The sequence below is a fragment of the Centroberyx affinis genome, unplaced genomic scaffold, assembly GCF_046629955.1.
Source record: "Centroberyx affinis isolate AG114_WGS23_722 - 3 ecotype Tasmania unplaced genomic scaffold, CSIRO-AGI_Caff_v1 ptg002151l_1, whole genome shotgun sequence".
Taxonomy (NCBI): domain Eukaryota; kingdom Metazoa; phylum Chordata; class Actinopteri; order Beryciformes; family Berycidae; genus Centroberyx; species Centroberyx affinis.
In genome coordinates, this window is record NW_027280468.1 from 160766 (window position 1) to 183941 (window position 23176).

At 43.2% G+C, this 23176-nt stretch overlaps 1 protein-coding gene across 2 annotated transcripts in view; it reads left to right on the forward strand.

Annotated features, from left to right (window-relative positions):
• Window positions 1–23176, forward strand: part of insyn1 (inhibitory synaptic factor 1) — a 42565-nt gene that overhangs the window by 408 nt on the left and 18981 nt on the right. The window lies entirely within an intron of this gene.

Consider the following 23176-nt stretch of genomic DNA (forward strand, 5'->3'; position numbering starts at 1 on the left):
GCTGTCTTCCTTTTCCAATCAAAGGATTGCTTATCACCAACCACATGAGTGTCCTTCATGTGTTTAGTGGTGTCTTATGAAAGGTTCAGTAGATATGAAGAGGTGTTGAATAGAAGCAAAGCCAGTCTGGAAAGAAACAGAGAAGTAGGCTTAGGTAAGACACAGGATTTAGCACTGCAATAGTTATATAACCATTTTGTTAACATCAGCTGGATTCCTACTGTATTTTTGCAACTGCCATGGTAACACAAGAAAAAGATTTTAGAGAGTGTGTGTGTACACACTTCAGAGAAGAATCAACAAAGATATACTGTGTGTGTGCGTGTGTGCATTAGTGTGTGCTTGCATGCATGTACGTGCACAAGTAAAAGTCTGTGGGCTAAAAAAAATGTGCTTGTTAGAAAAACTCGTTTGTGTAATGGTTGACAAGATCAGAGTACATCTGTGCCTCCACTTGTATCTGTGCGTGTGTATGTGCATGTGCCTGAGTGTACAAAATGGCCCTCATCATCTCTTTGGGATGATCTTTGTTGGGATCTTCCCCTGCAGTGTTCTCGACACTGTGAGCTCCTCTTGCAAAGCTCCTCCAAAAAAAGAGAAAGACAGAGAGACAGAGACAGATTAAACCCTTCCTCTCTCCTAGTGAATAGTTGTGCTCTGACACATCCCCCAACCTCTTTACTCCATCACATTATTGGCCTCCCACCACCTTCTGATCAGGGGTGTGGAGGGAAGGAGTGTGTGTGTGTGTGTGTGTGTGTGTGTGTGTGTGAGAGCGTGTGCTGAGGAAGTGAAATGGAGGGTGGGGGTGCCTCCAATGACCTGAGGAGCTGAGGAAGGAGGCTTTTGAAGAGACTCAGGGGTGGTGAAGGTGCTATAATTCACTCCGTCACAGCACAACCCTCCCCCCCCTTTTCCCTGACTCCCAGCTCTGTCCCACTCACCACTCTCTACTTTATGTACTTGCATGGGTAGAGGTGCAAGGGCACAGCTCACAGCGCACCTTCTCTCTGGTGAGCACGAGAAGCATGCAGGAGAGATTGATGATTATGGGACGACTGGAAGTGGAATAATGCTGGCTGGAGCTATTTATAAACAAAAACACGGCCTGTGCCTCTGCCAGCTCTAACACATATTACCATTCTTATCCCAGACCCCATTAAAGAGGCTCTGCACAGCGGCCCGAGTGTCGTTCTTTACTGGGCGAGCACAGTCCTACATATTGAATCGTATCGCTAGGAATCGTATTAGCTGCAGTGGCAGTCATAGCGGTGGTATCAATATCCTGCAATTAGCTGATCTGTGAGATTACAGACTGTATCAAAGCAAGATGCAGAAACAGCATCAGTGTAGCACCATCAGATGCATGGAAGCCTAATGTTCCATAAAATCTCTAATTCTTGGCCACATTAAAGGAACCACATAATAGATAACAACTGTCACATAAATAAATGATGAATCGCCACGTGAATGGATTGAAATAAATAACTGAAGGAGCTGTAATGAGTGATTATCACCCAGAGGGTCTTCAGGGAACTGGACTTATTTCAGTGCTCTCATGGGTTAAAGCCGGCTCTCCAAATCACATAGCTGCCTACAAAAGACGTAGTATACTGTTAGACAGATGCTGGCTTGGACCCATGTGGCCCTAAGTGGTACAAGTGTTTTGGTTATCTCATAAATGCAGAGGAGTATTACAAAGGAGGTCAACCATGGTTGTTACTTTGTTACTTTCTTGCTAGAATTCATCATCACTATCATTAACCTTCACCTCACATGGAGACCTTGTGCCCAGCTGACACCTTAAATACTGGCAAATAATATTTTTATGAGCAGCGATTTTTGAAGATATATTGAAATTTGACCTCAGTGGCGAGAGAGGGAAAACCATTAACATTAACTTCCTGGAGTCTAATGGAGCCCACCTTTGGTATAACTACAGTAAGACGGCTGATATAAAACTTAGCTCATTGTCATGGAAATGAGAAGTGTTTCCTTTGTGGACAGAGCAGGAAACTCAAATTTTTTTTATGTTAAAAAAAAATGATGCCATTGCCATGGCAACACTTCAGCTTTCCAAGTATCATATTTTGCATATTGCAATTTCTATTACAGTTGTATCAAACACTCTTTGTGTTTGAAAAATGACCTGATTGATCTGAATAGCAACACCAAGGGATTTCCATTCCATTTCAGTATGTGAGGCCTACGCTTTGCAGCCAAACCTTCACAGCATATATAGTATGTGGCTAGCACAGGGGCAGGCAACCATGTGCCATGAAGTTCCAATGGTATGCAGGTTTTCATTCCCATCAAAGACAAGAGCAAGTGATTTCACAGATTAGTTCCCCCTCTCTGGTGGAAGGTGTGCTAATCAGTGAAATCAGCTGGTGAAGTCTTTGGTTGAAATGAAAACCTGCAGACTCTCGGCCCTCCATGGCACATGGTTACCTCCCCCTGAACTAGCAGATAAGTACATACAGAAAACAGCAGTGAATCATCGCCTGCCTCTAGCACTAGACGCTCATTGTCTCAGCTTGAGCAAAGAAAATCTTGATACTCTGATTCGTTATACCATTAAAATACATCGGATCTGTATGAAGTTAAATCAAATTCACAGAAATAAGTCATCACTTCTGGCTGTCCAGGCTGCGGCACAGTCACAGTATATCTTCTTATTTACATGTCAAAGAGAAATGTAACAGAGCACTCATAGTCTTTCAAGATTGCTCCCTTCAAAAGCCCATTACCATGCACATGCGGGCTATCATATTTGTAAATCCCATTACAAGATTATGACAGGTACAATGAGAAGGATCTAAAGGAATGACTCCAAAATGAAATATACTGATAAACTACTCTATTTGTAATAATAGTGCTGGCAGTAGTGGCAGCTGGAGAGGAAATATTTCATTTGGGTATCATGTCAACCTTGGCCTTAGAAATCTGGGGACAAGACAGGAAAAGAAATGGTGCCAAACAGAATGCAAAGCACCCTCTGCTAGTTGCAGTGTTGAGCTGTTCCGTTTGTTAAAACTGAATTTCAATGAATAAAAATTTTGAACAGCTGAGCAAAAGCAAATGTAGGAGAACACCCATATTGGTTATTAGGGAGATACAGACTGGTAAATTGAAACAATTAAATGAGGCGGGAAGGACAGAAAAATTAGAGACCGGAGAGAAGAGGCAGTGGCATGGAGCGGGGAGGAGGGTGGCGGGGGGGGGGGGGGGGGGGGGGGGGGGGGGGGGTTTGAGAGGGGCACATCTTTATATAGAACCAAAAGGGAATAAGGGACTGTTATTATGTCGATGTAGTTATTATGTGGAATCATAACATGAGCGGAAGACGCTGCACGTCTGTACTCTGCCCGAGAGAAATGAACACAGGAAGCCTATCAACACCAGGAGAGACAGAATTAAAGCTCCAAATGAGAGGAGTGAATAGAAGCTGGACAAAGAGCAATTATTGGTAGCAGAGTACAGCGTGTCCAGGACACTGGCCTCTATCAGTCAGCCTGAGGAGAGCTTGTGGTAGTTGTCTGCACATCCTCGTCATCGTCCTGGAGACTGGCTTCCTGTTTCTCCTCCAGACCTCAAGCCAGAGCAGGATGGCAGCAGTAAAACACTGCTGTCAGGTGAAAACCTTGTATCTTCTAAATGTCAACTTTCAGGAATGAAGAATAACAACCTTATTTTATAGATTGGCCACCATGCATTTCTGGAATTATATAATGGGTTTTGAAAGGATTTCAAAAGCCAAAGGGCCCTAAAATGTTCTTGAACCACAGAAGAGCATACTACAATTCAGGTAAAAACATGAAATTACTAAAATCAGAGTTGCAAGGTTTTCACTTGACAGCAGCAGCAGCAGGACTATCAGCCTTCTCCCCCCAGGCTCTGCTTGTTTCTGGAACAAACAGTCCACTTTGTGCTCTACAAGCTTAGCCCACCACTAGATAGGCAGGAGTAAGTCTCACTTAAAGTTACAGCCATCCACAGTCACCATGGCAGATGCTGTGGCAGAAATAGGGTGGTCTGTTCAGTTTCTATTCATCAGCGGATATCAGCTGCATGATCCCATTGGCCTGGCTGTCAAATCAAGGCATTTGTGCTAAAATGGAGTCTGTCAAAGAAAACTGCTATGTAAATGATCTGATCAGAAAGACTACCCCATGGTGCTCTTTCATGTCTGAGGCATGCTTAAATGCTGCATTGTTGAAGCTCAGTGTGGAGGGTGAGGCATCCAAACAGCTGGCCCAAGATCAGTCAGCCTGTCAGCCAGCCAGCCAGTAAGCGAGCCAGTGTGTCTCCTGATCTAGTCTGAAACCAGTCCTGACACAGCCAGGCAGAGGGGGAACCATGGCCCCCTCTCTGCCACAGCTACCAGGCTTAGTGCTGCACCGAATCTGTTCCCAACTCAGAGGCAGCCACAGGGAGCCCAAAACCAAAATCAAAGGCCATTTCTTTTCCACAGGGGCCAGATCCTGTCCTCACTCCTCATTCTGTTTTCCCCTGCTGATGGTGCCGCTGAGCAGAGCAAGGAACAAGCCGCCTGGCAGGAACACTTCGCTGTTTGACCATAAGGGGCACTCTCATAATCACAAGCAGCTTCACTCAGGAAGTACAGGAATATAATGGACACTTGTAAACACACAAGAAAGATAAACATGCTCCCATTCCACAAAATGGTTGATCCTATTACCAGAGCGTATTTTGGGGGGAAACTTAAGGGCATGGCAAAGATAAGATGAGAATTTAATGATAAGACTTTAATGATCCCTGTGGGGAAACTGGGTTGTTGCAGTAGCCAATAGTAATAGGAAAGAGCAGGGGAAAATTAGAATAACAAAATAGAATTATTGAATGTAATTACACTGTGAATAAAAATCCAGTTTACTATTAACGATGACTGAGTATGGCTGAGTATCACAGAAGCTCAGTAGGTGGTTGTGATGCTTTCTGTTTGTCCAATTGAGTGCCTACAATCAGAAATTACAATCAGTCACAAAGCTGTGTCCTAGTGGACCATTTCCCAGAAAGTAACCATTTTGACTTGGCTGCCAGTTTCCTGGGTTGACTGCCCAGTCGACCACAGCCCAGTGATCTCCATTGAGGATGCCCCAGCCAGTCCTCCACTAGAGAATCCATTTACTTCAGATTAAGGCAGCGTTTGGCCCAGTCTCAGACCTGTGAACATGCTGACCAGCTGTCCTGCAGGCCAACAACACTCACTGGGCAATGCTGAAAGCTTAACACAGCCGCTCACAGGGGGAAGTACCCCTCAACCTGACACACCTGGGCCAAAGGGTTTCTTCTCTTTAAAAGCCATTTGGAAGAAATGACAAGTGCCTGCCTGCCGTGTCTGTCAATTTGTTCCTCCTTGCCTGACCTCTTTTGTGTGCGGAAATTAAATTCCTAAATTAAACTTGGTGACGTGCCTCCAGCAGAGTTCTCTTTGCTCATGAAAACAACAAGAACAAGGTACCTCAAGCCTTATCTATTCTTCACTGAATACAAAACACCCTGCCATCTCCACACCTGTGTTGCTGCCTTGAGCTCAATTCCACATAAATTTGTCCATTCTAGAAATGATTCAGAAGTTCAATTATTCTCAGGGCTGATAAAATATTGCTTCAGCATTTGAAGTAGAATGTCAGATCATCTCTTGGATGGACTGATTTTAAATGGAACGGAGTCCAGCACAGCCGCACTCTCAGTCATGTTCATGTTTTCTGGTGTGAATCCATCACTGTAACCTCAGGGTGACCCCAACAACCGGTGGCTGAGCTGATTCATCCATAGCTTCACAGCCCATCACTGTTGTACTAAAAATAGGATATTTACATTGTGTGCATTTAGCTGACGCCTTTACCCAGATTACAACTTACACTGTCTGCAACAACAGAATAAGCTTTGATTCCAAGATTGGCCAATTTAAGAGCAACCAATAGTGAGGAGTGCAAGGGTTGGAAAGAGGGATGAAAGGACGGGAATGTAAGGAGGGAGGGAGTGGCGGTAAACAATGGGTTAAGACTTTAGAGGCGTCTAACCTTGAGGGCTGTGGAGAGAATAAAACTGCACCAAGCAGAGTATTCCCCTGAGCCTCTTTTACCTAGCTCTGCTGTGGAGCTCCAGCGTCTTTAGGATGCAGGCCCAGCATATTGACTAGCCCATCATGCCTGTAAGACCCACTGGATTAGCTGGCCCTTTGAGCTCAGCCTCCCTCCGCGAACCTTGCACTCAGCATACACTGTAATGAGGGCTTTAGGTTAGAGCTCTGCTGAGGTAAACACCCAAAAATTGTGCTCATTGATTTTTATCAACTAACACACCTAGTATGGGCTAGTTACAGATAAAGGGAGTGAAAATTGTGCTACGCATGTCTGTACATTATGTTTAAGCCCCTAACCCTTTCCCTGCCCCTAGGGAAGGATAAGGCTGGATGGGAGGAGTGAGGAAGACAGAGAAAGAGAGAGAGAGCGAGAGAGAGAGGACAAAGAGAGAGACAGATAATGTGTGCAAGAGAGAGGAAGAGGGGGAGAGAATGCCAGAGATAGAGAGAAACAGTGAGAGAGGAAGAGACAGGGAGAGAGAGATGAAGGGTGGATGGAGATAATGGTTCCTCCTGCTGCACAGAATTGCGACAGACTGGGTGGAACAGCTTAGATCAATTGTTGCAATTGTGCTCGTGGGCGTGTTTAGGATTGTTTTGGCCTATCTCTGTGCTGTGAATAAAACCAGTAGGCTGTAGTTAATGGTGTGAAAAATGGCATCCATCGAAGTGCACAAGCAGCCTCCAAGAATAGCTACATCATTTCATTGTGTCGGAGCATACTGTACATAGAGAGGCGGCACGGTCTACATTAGGTCATCAGTGAAATGCATCTTGATGCTGAACGTCAGCGCTCTCACAAGGTATAGATACTAAACTTTACTGAGAGTACAGATGCATGCAAAGTTCCACGAGCAATTCAGATTAATAGGGTGATCTGATTTTGTGGAGAACCTATTTTTTCCTCCATTGCCCATGCCAGTGGAAGCGCTCAGGGCAGCGTGGACCGCTCCACTCGCCAGCACAGCAGTTTCATCCCGTTACAGTCTTTGGAACTGTGTTATACCGAGGGATCGCCATGAAGCTTTTGTCCTTCCTTTTATTTTCATCCACGTTCTGTGATGTATCATAAATCGACCCAGTTTGGGATGATCTCGTAATGATATTGTTCAGCTTACCCAGCAGCAATAGCAGAAGCTGAGGTGGCACACAGCCGACCATCTGTAGCCCCCAGCCTTAAAAAAAAAAAAAAACCTTTCCAAAAACCCTTTCAAGTTCAGGTTTTCATACCCGTGTCAATCCTGACCGGGGATCTCTGCTCCTAGATAGTATGTGTAAGTGGGTATATCTATAACATTTGAACTGCAAAAATAATAATGCATCTTGTCATTTGTTCTGTGTGGTGAGGAAAGTTGCTAAAGAGAGTGTGAAAAGCTGTAGCATGACTCACTGGTCTGTGGCTCCAATTCAGGCATGCAATCAGCAACACTAAAAGCGGGAAAAAGCAGGAAAAAAAAGCTGGGGGAAACTAGGACAACTGTAATCTCCTATCAGAAATGAAAAGGAATAGTAGGTCCAAACAAGTACAGATTCTGTATAGTCCCACGGTGCATTTGTGATGATGACATAAAGACCTGATAGTTTTTCTTTTTATTTGAATGTGATTTCAGCTGTCTGACTCCCTAGTTGATCAGCTGCCTTCATCTTTTCTGGACAACAGAATGATGTTTGGCTACTTGGCTCGCTGGTTAATGTTAGTAACTGAACTGTTACCACAGATGATATTGCATACTGTACATGGAAGCACTGCTCATACAATAATGTACTTTATTATAAAATGCTAGAGCAGGTCATGTCTTATGATCATAAAAAGATTTAGCTATATATACACATCACTATATTGCAGCAGTCCACGCAAACTGATAGAAAACCCCAAAGTAACAAAGCCACATTCCACATTCCTTCCAAGTAGGAAGGTGGATTCCCAGTTTGTAGGAAAACCAGGAAAGAAACACGGACGCCTGCAATTTGTCCATGTAAAATACTGTTCCCCATGCAACAGCTAATATTATGTCAATATTTGGCAACGCAAGCTTGGTAGCATATAATGTTAGCAACTGTAAGCAATTTACTTTTCAAATTTCTATGTTTTACCATGCAGGGGTTTTGATGGATTTAAGGCCATGCAACGCTGAAAATCAAACTTAAAGCCCCTATGTGTAGAATATTAATATATCATCTCAATACATCATTCTCAAATTAATTTTGATAGCATAGTATAATGGCTGTAGAAAAATGAGCTGACCATTGTGGTGAAAATTTGTTTGTGTTGCTTTCCATGTGTTTATTTGTCTTAGGGTTTGATGCGAAATGTGCAGAACTGACTTATGGCACAAAGGAGGAGCCTCAACCAAAACTGCCTCACTCGTTTGTAGCACTTGTTTGTAGCATGGAAGTATTGTATTATATTATAGGCGAACAAATTGTGTATAGTCCCACAGCGCCTAGCTAGGTGTGCATCATGATGCTACATCTGAAGTTACTGGAATTTGATGACCAAATTTCAAATTCTACATGCATACCTAAGGCCGCGGCCACACTGATCCCTCAGATAACGGACAGAATTACTAACGGATAAATTTCTGTCTGTTGGGCTGTTCTGGAACGTCAACGTGTTTGCTGCAATTTTTTTTTTTTTTAGTAGGAAAAATAGCCTCTGATTTGCGGTGACGAATCAGGCCGTCCAGAAAACTGGGTTGAATTTTCTGTCCGTCAAAACGGACGGAAATCTGATGGAAACGGACGTGTCATTGGCGCTGCCCGGACAGCTCTCATTGAAAATGAACTGAAATGAACGGAGATGGACAGACACAACGGATCAGTGTGGCTGCGGCCTAAGGGCGTTAAGTGTATTTTGAGGATTCTAAACGTGTTAAAAGTAATGCTGTGTAGCATTTACATTGTTTGCCACCATATGCATCTTGGAAAACTCAGGGAATCTCTTGCCTAAGTGTGCCTAAGGCCTAAGGGCCTGTTTTTTTGGCCATTTTTCTTAGTAGGAACTCAGAATTTCTGACTTTCAGACATCTCTGGAATGCAGCATAAGTTCTCCTGTCGTGACGTTGTTAAACTCATTTGCATATAAATAAGAATATGCAGCTAAGGTGTGAAGATTTATCCATAGTATTCGCATGATGTAATATCAGTCTAGGCGGCCATATTGTTGAGATTAGTAACAGCCAGGTAACAGTGAAGCAGCTGGAGACAGGACCTTTGTTGTGCCAAAATTAGTATTGCCTAAAAAAATTTCCGTGGCAGTGTGTCCTTGGTTTGTCCTGTGTTATTGTTTTGCCTCTGCACAAGGAAATTATCATGGGAGAAATGCACTTATGACCAGTGGACTAAAGTATAGCCTGACGACTTACAGAATTAATGGGATGAGATGAGAAGTGACCTTTGTTCATTATGAGGCATCTGGGTAGGTTACTTTCAGTAGGCTACTTTCATTATTGGAATCCTGTGAAATGTTTTTAAAACATTGCTTTACTGTTAGAAACGGTGCTAAAATGTGTTCCCCCTAAAATGTGTTTCCCTTGGCGGTGTCTTTGCATCAATTTCACGGCAAGGAGGAACCTAACATCATTTCAATTTTGTGGATTGTTTTCACTGGCTTTTCGGTAAACAGTGAAACGCTTTAAAAACATTTCACAGGATTACAAATAATGAAAGTAGCCTTCCTAGTTGCCTTGTAATGAACGGAATTTGCGCTTAGCTGTGATCTTATTATCTCAAACCACAAGCATCCATTGATTCTACAAGGAAGTTGTCAGGCTATACATTAGTCCTCTTATCATTTATTAAGCACACTATAATTTCCTTGTGCAGAGGCAAAACAGAAACACACACACTGGACAAAACAAGAACACACCGCCAGGAAAACAGTTTTTAGGGAATATACATTTTGGCACAACACCTGTCTTGACTCAGACTACCTTTATCGATCCATATGTCCAATCAAACCAATCTTTTCTTTATATCTCCTCTTCAATGAATTCACTTAATTAGCCATAACTACAGCACATTGCACATTTGTTTGACGATCTCAGCTCCAGTGCTGTCAAAGTGATGTTACTGTCATGCATGTCAATAATATGGTGCCGCTTTTGTAGTTCCAGGTTTGGAAATACTATCAATAGTTAAATTTACATTTTCACAATAATACACCTTTTACTTTGTTTTATGAATTATATACTGTACTGCTAAACAAAGAACAGAGTCGAGTTTTACAAAATGACTTTTACCATACTATGACACAGGAGAGTGAAGTGTCACTTTGTTTTCCCTGTCTGAATTTGGCTCTTGAAAACCATTGTGCTGAGGCGACTGTGCCATTATAAAAAAAAAAATGAAATTGTGGAGAAAAATCCTTGAATAATCACATCCCTGCAGATCATTCAACAAAAATAGCACTGCTGATAGCGTAACTTTTCAGAATAATGAAGTGATTCTTCAGTGAAACAAGTGGTGTGATTAGTCACTATAAGCCACTTTGTTGCTGTTTTGACCAGTATGAATGGGCAAGCTTTATTTTACTGGCACAAATCATAATGTTTTAATAGAGCAATAGAGCAGTAGTGTAGTGATAGCTGAGTGGGTGGATATACATGTACAGTACTGCTGAGGCAGTAGGCATACTTTGATCTCACCCTCCTATATTTCACTGTGAACAAGGCTGCTAGTTGGGTAAATAAACAGAAAATGGGGATACTCTGTATATCTGTATTCACTCTACTACACCATTGTAATAGAGCAGAAGTAACACACCTTGCCATGTGAGCAAAATAACTTCAGAAATGCTGAAACATTAAACTCTCTGAAAACAGCTGGATTACTAGGATTTGCCTCTAATCCACCTAATTAATGCCAACTAGACAGAGATCCATTTAACATTTAAATGTCATTAATTACTTCATTTTGTGAAGAGCCTGTCTGTCTGGATATCTAAGCAGGGTCTTAGCTTTGCATTGGGTTTCATAGCTAATCCACGTCTGGGACCCTTAGCTTGACCCGCATTTCCTGGATCCAGACAAATGAATCACTCATTTTTTGTTTTCACTTGTATTTACCTGTTAAATCACGTGACCATTTGAATTTCATGATTCATGGCAGTGGCAGTGGTTTCTCCTGAGGAGGCGATAGAGAGGAGGCACTGAGCACTCTGACAATTTGTGTGATGGACACCATTATCTTGCGTTAACATGTACCTGAGTAATGCAACTCTTTATGACTCCAATTAGTCAGTAACAATCTATGCTGGGGATTGAGATATCATTGGTCCGGGAAACAATGAATCCAGGAAAGCAGCCTCATAGACAGCTGTGCCAACCCCATTAATCACAAAATTCAAATGGTCACATGGAAACCGAGCAAAAAGTGAAAAGAGAGTGATTCACAGGACTGGAACCGTGCTCTGCCCTGTCCACTCAGAAAAATCCAAACTCCCCTCACTCTCTCTCTCTCTCTCTCTCTCTCTCTCTCTCTCCCTCCATTGCTCTAACCTTGTGCTGGCAGTTCACACTCTGCCACCTGGCATGGCATGGATGGCTGCCACCACTGTCATTGTCAATAGCACGACGACGCACCATCTAATGCAGGGCAGGGCAAGATGAAAGAGGCACAGGAGAGAGGACAGGGTAATTATTCAGACACACAGCTAAGAGCAGACAGGGGGACAGAACATGTCAACAAACTGTTTGGGTGATTAATATTTTTTGTCATCTGCGCAGTCACCTGTGCAGTTGGCAGTTTATGGCTACACTCCGCGGAGCCCAAGATGATGAGGTGCAAGATTTCTGACTTTAGGATACTAAGTAGATGAGTGAACTCGGTCTGCTAGGGCTGAAAAACTTAATTAGTCTCTTTGATCTACTGCTGTTCTCATGGATATTGGGACTTCAGGTTGACATGGGCTGCAGTTGGTTGATTGACGTGGGTTGTGATTTGAGCAAAACATCCTAATTATATGACTGTGCAAAAAGCAGTAATACCCATTGAATTTACATATCATGGCTCTTCACATGCACAGTCACGCACTTCCGAACTACAAACAGAACTATTAAAATTAGCATATTCCCAAAGCTCGTAATCCCATGGAATATCTCCTCTGTCTTCTTCATGTATTCTCTTTGGCGTGGCCTACCTATTATTACCAAGATTTTACAGGGAATGACAACACAAAAACTGGTACTGTTTCAGCCAAAAGAATCTTGCTGTCCTGGCACTTGACTGAATTATAAAAAATATAATTAAATCTAATTAATTTGATTTTAATTGGTTGAATATTTAAGTAGTGTTTCCAACACATTCATTGGCTTACACACAAAAAAATATAACGGTTCATTAGTCATTTCTTAATCGAATGCATTACGCAAGACATGCTCATGTTCATACACACGCTGACTCACATGTGCCGGCACAACTCGTGCACACGCGTCCATACACACTTCACTTTGCTACAGCGGAATCTGTATTTGCATCCTGCGTGTTGTGAGGAAAGTAAGAAACGGCTGAAGAGTCTGACAAGTAAAGCGGCTCCAGTGTCCTCAATTCAACTATGACTCACAGTTTTGTGGCTCCCAGTGAGTGAGCACAGATTATTCAGTGGAAATGAGATTGTTGATAGAGATACTAAGAACAACTTTTTTTGGAAGGGATAAGATATGGAGTGATTTTTTGGTGAAACAAGTCAAGTGATAAGTTACTATGAGTCACTTTGTCGCTGTGTTAGCAAGTAAGGATGGATAGATTTCATTCCCTAGTCTAAAATATCACCCATTCTCTTCCCTTGTATGTTTGATCATGTCCCTCCATGTGCAGGAGTCTATTGCATTTGGGGACTTAGTTATTCACTAAGCAAATACAGTGTGATGATCGATACAGTGTGTGATACAGTGGGGAGGGAAATGGATAGGTGTTTCAACCTTGTGAACGCTGATGGACTTAAGCTATATCATGACTACAGTGACCCTCGCGGAGTTAAATCTTCTGCCGCTGCCACATAAATCATAGCGCCTGATCCGCAGCTCGTGGTTTATTATCAATTCTGTGTGCTCTTGTCACCGGCACAAAAAGGCAAATTACGTGACTAATTGGCCTAATGTTTAGAGCCTGTCCTTGTTTGGCTAAGAGCTGCGATTGACATGGATTAGGCGACGGAGGGAAGGAGGGGGCTGATGGCAGCATGGAGAAAAAGGGAGCAGAGCGGAGCTGCAATGGTGACCTCCAAAGTGGCTAACAAAGGTCATAGCTAGAATTATAATCCCCAGAATCAGCTGTTCACGTTGGCAAAGAGGGCAGCGTGATGGAGTGGTTTGCCCACCGTCAGGACTTTCGGAGTCAGGTGAGGGTGAAGACACACAGGTCATCCATTGTTGTGTTGGGGTGGGGAGGCTTTTGTCAGCACAAAACAAATAGGACAAGGGGACGCCGCGGCAGGGCATCCGATGTCCGTCGCAACCTATATATGCGTCTGTGTATATAGGGAAAACATTAAGAGACAAAAAAAGCAAGAGAAGAGATAGAGAGGGGAGGAAGAGATGGAGCTGGGGAGAAAGAGAGGGGGGAGTGGGGGGCAGAGAAAGAGAAAGACGGACAGAGAGAGAGAGAAGGCTTATCTCATTGCCTGCAGACAGCAGTTCTTTCCCAGAGCTGGAGCCCCGCGCACAGGGCCAGGGGGAAAGTGTGTTCCTCTTCTGGGTGCGTGAGCCAGAGGGTCAGCAGTTCAGCTCATAATTCTATGGCTGCGAGTCAGTCGCAGATGCATGACAATAAAAACTGGGTCTAGCTATTTAACACCTGTCATTCCTGCATCTGCAATGGGAATTGACTAGAGCGGCTGTCAGCCTGAGCATATTTGCAAAGGTTCACAAAGGAGGATGAGTGTTTATCCATCTGTGCGCTTATATTTTTTGAGAACTCTAACATGCTACTGGAATTTCACGAGTCCTGAGAAGTCCTAAGAAGCATCCAATCCATCTGTCTTGCATCACTATTGCTTTGCAGAGTCATTCATAACACCCAAAAATAGCTTTGGTCTACATTTAGTCTATGACGTCTGCTATGACCTAAATTGAGGGAATGTTAATTGGGTAAGTAGCTAAATTTGTGGTAGCATACAACACTCTTAAAAAGGATGTGTGATTTTCAGCACATCTGTGTGTCTACATCATGAAGGGGGAAGAACCAAGGCACTCTTCCTCTATCAAATTTTTTTAAAATACCCTTATTAATGTGGCATACCAACAAGGAAATCTAAAAACAAATTAGCCACTCTTGTACATTTTTGGCTGAGTGCCTTCATCAGAGTGTGACCAAGGCAAGAGTATACTAGAGTATATCTAGTGGAGGGATCAATCAATCATGATTGCCAACAGGTGTGAATGGAGTGGCTCTCAAGCAAAAAACAGATCATTGTGAAAAGAAAGCACAATAATCATACTATAAAGCAAGGAATCTCTGTCTGTATGTGTGTCCTTCGCATATCTCGAGAACCGTTTGTTCGATCTACTTCACACTTGGCAGGTGTATTGCTGGGGACCCAAGGACGTGCAGTGTCGGATTGGACACGCACACATTCAATATTAATAAACTTTGAATAAACAAGCAAACAGCGCTCTGTGCAGCAGCGGGGCTCAAAGCAAGCGACCGATTGCCTACGCCTATTTTGAACAGGCACTGCACTAGTAATAATGATAATAATAAACATTAAAATATGAACAAAATATACATAGATGCAATAGGCAAAATAGAGAACATCTGTGTGTTTAGTTTGGGACAAGCATAATGCTGTTACTTTTCAACACGTGTAAGTAATAAATATTGACACAACATAATGTTCTTAGTATATGTTGTGTTGAAAAGTAACAAAGCAATAAAAGATTGTGTCTTTTTGGGGGGCTGCACTTCTTATTCAGTTAAACATGACAAGAGAGCATGAACATACACAGTACACTCTTTATGGAGAATTATGCATTTTATGACACAATAACATTACCCAATCAATTAAGGCAATTCCTAACCAGACTGTGAGCGATATCTACCTTTCTCCCATTTTCTATGTAAATTACAGCCTCATTTTGCCACTTATCATACCACACTGCTGAGATCAATGTACTCTCTCTTCCTGCTTGGGAGCAAGTCCCACAGTGCTTTGTATAAACAGCTAAGCTGCCATTTTGGTGCCCCACTTTGATTCCTCCAAAAAAGGGATCTCCTCCTTACAGTGCTTCATGTCTAAGCTAACGCTGTTCCTACTAATTGAGTCTGAACTTCAGACAAAGGGTTGAATAGGAACTTAATAACTAAAGATAGACCTTTTTTGGCTGCAAAGCAACACTTTTAGTGCTACTTTGTTAATAGTATTTTTTTGTCATTGAAGTCCAGGAAAATGGGGGGCTCATCAGGGGAGTGGTGTGTCTCTAGAGGGATAAAATAAAAAGAGTGAGAGACATGTAAGGGGTTCTGGTTTAAAAGCTTTTTGACAGTACTCTACTTTGACACAAGCAGGAGACAGTGTGACCTTTGCACATAACATAGCTGTGAATGTGAATCTCACACAAAGCTCTCCAGCTCCACTAATTGATGCCTGCAGCAAAAAGTTAAAAAAAATAAAAAATAATAAAATTGCAGCTTTGACACCTCCATGTGAAGATTTTGTGGCACTCACAGACGTGTGCACCTGTGGGAATTTGCACACTGTCAAGCGACCTCTCTTCTGCTTGACCAGATGCAGCCCATCCAGACACCTGGAGGAGGGTGACACCATTACCTGTTCCCTAGTCTAATTGCATGGACAGAACTTTGGCGGTTTGAAAACTGTTCTGAAGCCAAATTCTGCAGGGGAGGTAGCAGGGGCTCGATGCTCTGAAATTCAGTCTGACAGCCCTGCGTGATTGACAGGTTGATAAAGAGGGTGACTGTGGCCTCTCTTCACCACAGGTAGAGGGGCCGTGTGCCCCGCCTCCACACGGCTCCAGGGAGGTTGGCTTCGGGGTCGGGAAGTGGAGAACAGCTCAGGAAACATTTTGTGTTGGATTTGAATCTGGCCATAACTGTTGGTGGTCAGGCAATTAGATAGACACTGTGCAAAACACAGCCTCATGCTGTTCTCAACCCACTGCTGCCTGCCTGCCTCAGCACAATACATATGTATGAGTCTGAGCTGAGATAGAGAGAAGGACTCCGCAAACCAGCCAAATGCTCCAACTATTTTCATTTGGGTTTTTGAATGCAAGTTGTTTTAATAGGTTATAATGTAGAGCTGGAGCTGGCCATAGCGGAAGTGCCCTAGCTCATTTTCAACCAAATAATGTATATCATATTAATAATTATCATTGACATTTTATTTGCTTAATGGTTTAATCCCTTGCTTCCTCTTGAATTTGTACACACACACTAATACAAACTCACAACGCTAAAGTCACTGACCTGCCCTATTGTCTGCCCTTTGCCACCGTTGCAGTATTATGAGTGATGAATTTAAACCTGCTTTCACTCACTTTAACATAGAAAAGGGGTAACCAAGATCAATAAATCCTACTTTTCAATTCACAAAGATGTTCTTTTTTTATCCGTGAGGCTAGTGGAGGCAGAAGATACATTATTGATCTTTGACTCTAGGACACCAGTGAATATCCTTGAGGAATAACAAACTTTGCTGCAGAGCCAGAAGTTACAAACCTTAACTTTGTTCATCAACTAGCATATTGAAAACAGTGTTGTATCTTGGCTTTACAAATGTGCTTCAATCAAGTCTAAAAACTAGTCAAACAGTGCAATGTCAACAGTTATGCACTATAATGAGGTGTGTAGAGATAACTTGCTATTTCCAATTACATTTGATTTGCATGTTTCCTGGTATCAGACCTGCTACAACCAAGTATTAACTAGCAGCAAGCAAATCTGAATGCCAAGGTAGCCATATTAGCTGTTAGAATGATGTGCATCAAATGCACTGGATAATAAAATCTCTAATCCGTGGAGATTCATAAATTGGATTTTATTTTCAACTCATGCAGATCTCTTATTATGTATGTCCCTTTTCTTGGATTGACAAACAAGGGACAGAAATAATTTCAGCCTGATCATCAGTCAAAACAAAAAAAGAATGGAAAGAATGGAATGTTGCCTCGGGTATCATCTCTTTAAAGGGCATTAAGCCATTAAAGGAGAAAATGAGCTTTAAGGAAGGAAGGAAAAAGCAGTGCTGGCATTCCGAACCGCATCGTCACTCAGCCCTCCCACCCCCTTCTTACCCTCCCCCACTAAAGATTGTCAAAATAACTGACAGGAGTGTTTAATGCTTCAGAACTACTGGTGAAAATGTTAGACTTTCTGGTAGGTGCTGTGCACTCACAACAGTGAGAACAATAAAGGATCAAACAATCTGGCACAGCAGTTCAATTTAGAAATAACATTCATCTAATGAAAGGTGCTCTAGCAAGCTGCCATGGACTAAACCACCCCAAGCCTAAGCCACTCTTTACAGGGAGACTCCTTTTGGAGCAGTGGAGAATTATTCTGATGACAAACCCGCTGTAAACTCTTGTGACAGCCAGTGGCTGTATTTTCCAGCCATTTTATAGCTTATTGGATTTCCTTCCTTTATCTGCTATTGCTGTATTTAGTGTTGATGATTTCCAATGAGAGAGGAAAAATAGGCCATCGGATTCTTTTAATTCAGCACACACACTCTGCCCCTGTCATTTCATTGATAGACTCGTGCTATTTCTTTTTTTTTTGTACCGCTGCTCTCCACAAAGCTATCCATTTCTCTCCACTTTCATTACATTGGGCAGAGTGGTGATTTTCTGAGAGCAGTGCTAGGTATCTCGAGGCTAATGAATTGGGTGGACTGCAGCGAGTGTAAGAGCGTCTGCCTTTGCTACCGTAGGACATTCTGCGACATGTTCACAATGAGAATGGAGAGATGAAGGACTGAGCTACCGCTTCCTCGACATGTTACATGTCAGACACGAGGACTTGCATACCTCCCTCTCCCGGCTCCCCACATCTCCTTGTCTGCTAGAAGGCAGTCGTTTCTCTTTTTTTCCCTCTTATTTATTCTCCTTCATTTCCAACTTGCCAACTGTTCATCCTAGCCATGGATGGTGGCATGTTAATTAATATCAAATTAAGAGTCTGCTTGTAAGGGCTCTTGAGATAGATATTTGTTGCCATGTTTATTTGCACCACTGATTAAAGTGTCCCCCTATTTCCATGGAACTTGAGAGAGTAAGTGTCATTGATGTGCCATCCCTGAGTCGGATCCCAGCAGTACAGTAGTAGGCTATGTTGGAGTAAGTGTGGGCCTATAGCTCCCTGCCAGCAGCACTGAGGCATATCATTAGAAGCGCCCAATCAAGCCCAGAAACAGCACTGCTGCTCAAGTGCCAGAATTGTGGCCAGAGGCAAAAACACAAACATGATCCCCCAGCAGGTAGGGGCAGTTCAAGTCTGGTCAGCCCTTTTCTATCAGAGTTGGAAGGGTGAACCCAGCTCCTTGTTTTTATTGGTTAAATTTAGACCAGTCTCCAACACCGCAGATAGAATACTAATCAGGCCAGTGCAAAACCAAAGAGAGGGCTGGAAGAGAATGGATGAAGAGACTCTCTGCGTATAACACACTCTGGTCCTGTATTCCTCAGACACTTCTAACGTCTACTGCATTAAAGCTTTCAGGATACCATACTATTGAGCTACCTGGCACAGCGACATAAAAAAAGAAGCACAAAGCATTTAACATAAAACAGTTATTTCATATGCATTTTGATGTGTTACACTGAGGAGTGGCCATGAACAGATTAGGTCTAGATTATATATGATTAACTATCGGAGCCACCTCTGCAAACTTTACCTATTATTTATCATCTTGCTCACATAATTTCTCTCCATTGTGCATTAGAGTCAGTAAATACTTTAATAACGTACACTATCACGTGGGTAATTCATGCTATCTTGCGTTGTATTGGAATCTTTCACAGCTATCTATGGGGGAATATGTCCATGGGATCTTTAGTGCTGGTTTCTGACCAAGTTCTGTTCAACATCGATAACACAGCTCTATTCTAAAGATTACCAGAAAAGCTACAGTAACATCCGTGGCTGGCCGAGCACACCAACCCCCCATCTTGCGCCCTCCCCCTCTTTTGCTCTGGAAATGAGAGCACATGCCAAATGAAACCACTAAGCAGAGCAGTGCTGAAATAAGAACTAGGCTGCAACCGGGACACACCGGGTGAATTTAGAGCAATGTACATATTTTCATATCATTCCAGGTCAAAGCGGATCATGCCTGTGCCTGAACTGATTTGTCTCAAGGTTTGAGGGAAAATGAATGTGAAAGTGCAATAGGGAGACACAGAGTGCACCAAGTATGCACTGTTGACACTGGACCTTACTTTCCTGAGTGGAACGAGAAATGGGCCATAGGTTATCAAAGAGCATGGTCTCTAGTTCCTGCTCTCTCTATCTCGCTCTCTCTCTCTTTCTTTCTTGCTCTCTCAGTCCTTGAATTCCCCTGACTCAATAGAGACACTCTCCTCCGGGGTCTAAAGTCAGGGGCTGAGAGGCTGAGATGCTACCCACGTGTCAGCACTGCACTTGCTGCGGCCGTGGGGAGAGGAGGGTTAGACAGAGGGTTAGAATAAGGGCGAGCGAGAGGGAGCTAAAGACAGAGAAGGAGGGAGTTTCAGGGTGCTTCATCATCCCCAGTGACAACTGCACAGTGAGAGGGAAGCGAGGCACATGTCCACGTACAATCTGCAACCTCATCCAGCGGGCTGCCAGCTAGCGGTCACCTCGCAGACGTCTGGCCAAGCCCATCTATTAACCCAGAACAGCTGGCCACTTTCCAGCTTGGGCTACTGCGCTTTTAATTGCGCCTGTGTTCTGGGGGAGGGTGGGGGTGGAAGGAGGGGTTTGCTTCGATTACATTTACATTTTGATCATGAGCGAAGAGCCTCGCCTCACAGGACCGCTGCTCAAGAGACTGTTGATGTACACAACAGCACAACAACCTTGGACAGAACACCTGCGGCCATTAAAATGTAGTAATTTCGAGTGAAAGCATCTATTTGACACATAAAAGGATTGCTTTTGGAAAGGATAATGAAAAAAATATATATATATAAATAGATAGGACTTTTTTTTACGTTAATAACCTTTACCCCCCCCCCCACACCCCAACTGCTGAATCTTGACGATGCTGCAGAATGCACCAACATCTGCATAATACAACAAAACTAATTTTCTTGTCTCCTGCTGTTCTTGAGTCCTGAGAAGATGAAAATGTTCGTTGCTCTCCTCCTGAACACAGCGTAATCATCCAGGATTTATGCTTCTAGCTTGTATCAAATTAATTGTGCATGGAGCGAGGAGGGTCGAGAGAATATCTCATAGAAATAGATTTCACCTTGTCATCACACAATCGCATAAACTAAAAATATACCCCCTGTTTTCTTCCCTTTCATCCCAGCAAAGTCCACACTACTGCTGGCTAAACTATAATATGGAATACACTGCACAAATACAGTGCAGCGTTACACATCAGCTTATTTCCAGGTTTGCCAGAATGGTGTGGAGCAAGAAGCTATGCATGGCGAATTAGGACATTTACATTGAAATGGCAATTCAAGCCGACATATGACAGACTGCCGTCACTGGACTATTCCATGGCTTTGGAGTTTTCAATTGATCCTATATACATTATATATTTCAGTGGGTGCTCTGTTACAATACATAGATCATGTCCGGAGCGTGACAGATGACATTAATGCTGGAGTGATAGTATGATCTTATCCAATGCGCTGTCTTGAATATCAAAGTGAATACTCCACATATTGGCAAATAGAGGCACAATACTATAAAACAATCACAACCATATCTCTGAATTTGACCAGTCTCCTTCTGTGATTGATGTATCTTTTTAGATGCATTCATATCTATTGCTATATAGTAGTGGGAACCCTCCATCTCCAGAGAAAGGCTTGATGGGGCCAATAGTCAAACAATACATCTCTGGAGCTCTATTACTGTATCTGACTATGAAATATGTCACCCAATTCCTCTGTTTGACTTTGTGAGGTTGAGCAAACAGTTTATTGGCAAATAAATAACTAAGGTTGCTTTGACATTGCAAGAGTTTTTTGAACCTTTATTCATCCAGGAAAGGTTTGCTGAGCGTGCATGCTCTTTTTCAGCACAACATTGCTTCACATTCATATTGTTTTTCACACAGCTGCCCAGTTTAACATCTACTGTTGGCTGCTGTAGAGCTCTACTGGAGAAGTTAGGGGTGTTTCCCTTATCAATGGTATTTGATAAGGGAAGGTTCATTATTTCTCATTCACTTCACAACCTTCCAGCTGCAAGCCCACTATTATAACGTCAACTACACTGCCCCTGCGTAGAAATGTTGAGGTATAGTAGCCCTGTCACTGGTAATACCAAGCATGGGATGTTTAGCAACAGCCGTACACTGCGGTCGGTAGAACCTGGAGACTAGGGGGGTTCCGGATTGAAAGTGAGCTCCACCCAGGTTCTCCACCTCTCTCTCAGGCTTACTGGAAGAGGACTGAGGGTTCAAGCTATTCAGCTTTGCCAACTGTCTTTGAAACTGACTGTGCTGTGACCATTTCACAGACTTACACAGTACTGAGCTAAGATGGATGCACACATGCGCTACTCTACACAGGACGAGACACATAAGCACGCATGCATGCCCATGTCACATGTGAAAGACATGTTGAGACAACGACAGGGCCACCATGGCAGGGGCCCGTAATGAAAATAATGGCCATGTCACTGTGAAGGGATGGATAGTGTGGACATAAAAGAGTGGAAATAGAAGAGTGTGCCACATTCATGAGCCCAGCAAAAGGGAGTGGTTGACAGTAAACCCTGTAAATCCATTTGGTTTTTCAGACATGGAAGGAGAATGGAACTGACAATAGCTTGAGGGGCCAGTGCTCCATGGAGTGAATACCAGAGCGGAGGAGAGGAAAAATAAATAAAGAATGTGTCACCTAGTAGGAGGAGGCACCGAGGCAGGATCTGTCAGAACTCTGCTGCTGTCTGCAGATTAGATCTGGGGCTATTTAAAGAGGGAGAGCACGCCAAAGCCCCCGACGCCACTGTCCACACTGCACCCGTCGCCACTGTGACATCACTGGCAACCGTCACCTTCTGACTAAAAAATATGAAGCTTAAATGATGGCTACAAGGTGGGGGAGACGGACTGACCTGATCACGTTGCAGGTCTCCTGTATCCGCGTCTGTTGTGTACAGTAACTGCATGAAAGCCAAGGTCAGACAAGAAGGGCTTTGCCTGATGATGTCAGAGCGAAATGCAGTCAGAGCTGCACAGCACAATGCAGTACAATCAAGTTTTTTTTTTTCTTTTTTGCCTATAAATAAAACTCCATAGCCCTTAGGTTAGACATACGAGCTGCCATCAAAATAATCACTGTTTCCCATCAGGATCAGAGTAGCGTGAGCCAGCCTGGCAGTCAGACTGTGTCTGGCCAATACTGGGGATGTATCTGCGGTGTGTGTATGACAGTGTGTGTTTTTATGTGAGAGAAAAAGAGCTAGTGATTGATGCTTGTGTTTGCGTGGGCGTATGAGTATCTGCCAGAAGGTACGAGATTGGTTGTGTGTGTGTGTGTGTGAGTGTGTGTGTGTGTGGGTGGGTGCTTATGTGTGTGCATACACACTTTTGTGGGTGCATTTTGTGGGTGTTTGAGTGTATGTGGTTTGCGGGTGTGTGCGAGTGCGAGTGCGAGTCGTGTGTGTGTGTGTATGTGTGTGTGTGTGTGTGTGCGCGTGGTTTCTTTCTGTCCTCCCACATTAGATTGATTAGATAGAATGCTCCAGGTCCTACTGTGTGTTTGGTCACATCACTCTGACTGTTGGCTATGCTTCTCTTGTCGAATAAAGCTACATTAGCCCATTCATGTTTGCCTCCCAAAGATGAACCTAGGAAGGTGAAGCAGACGCTACATGGTGCGGTTCCAAACTGCAAGGCCTCATTTGCCCGGCGATACCTTCTCCCCTTCCCTCTCCCTC